This window comes from Penaeus monodon, chromosome 30, assembly GCF_015228065.2.
Source record: "Penaeus monodon isolate SGIC_2016 chromosome 30, NSTDA_Pmon_1, whole genome shotgun sequence".
NCBI classification, from domain to species: Eukaryota; Metazoa; Arthropoda; class Malacostraca; order Decapoda; family Penaeidae; genus Penaeus; species Penaeus monodon.
In genome coordinates, this window is record NC_051415.1 from 20,243,825 (window position 1) to 20,244,076 (window position 252).

General features: G+C 38.9%; 1 protein-coding gene across 2 annotated transcripts in view; it reads left to right on the forward strand.

The window, feature by feature from the left end:
* The window catches only part of LOC119592621 (probable G-protein coupled receptor Mth-like 3), a 47,879-nt gene that overhangs the window by 25,433 nt on the left and 22,194 nt on the right, over positions 1-252 (forward strand). The gene's annotated exons all lie outside the window — the stretch shown is intronic.

Sequence of the window (252 nt, forward strand, 5' to 3'; positions counted from 1 at the left end):
TGCAGTGGGGTTTAGTTCTCCTCTTCGCTCTTCAGATTACAAGTCTGGTTAACCTAAACCTGTTCTTTGTTCGGTCGTTCGTGTAAACAACAACAACATCGGGGTGAGAGATACTTCCTAATCACTCTGGCATCTTTTCAAACTTGTTTTCTTTTTGTTTACATTCTCTTAGCCGTATCTCTATCTATCTTTTTTTTTATGTATACCTCTCTTTGTCTGTCTGTCTCCTTCAGTCTGTTTATCTGTTTCCTG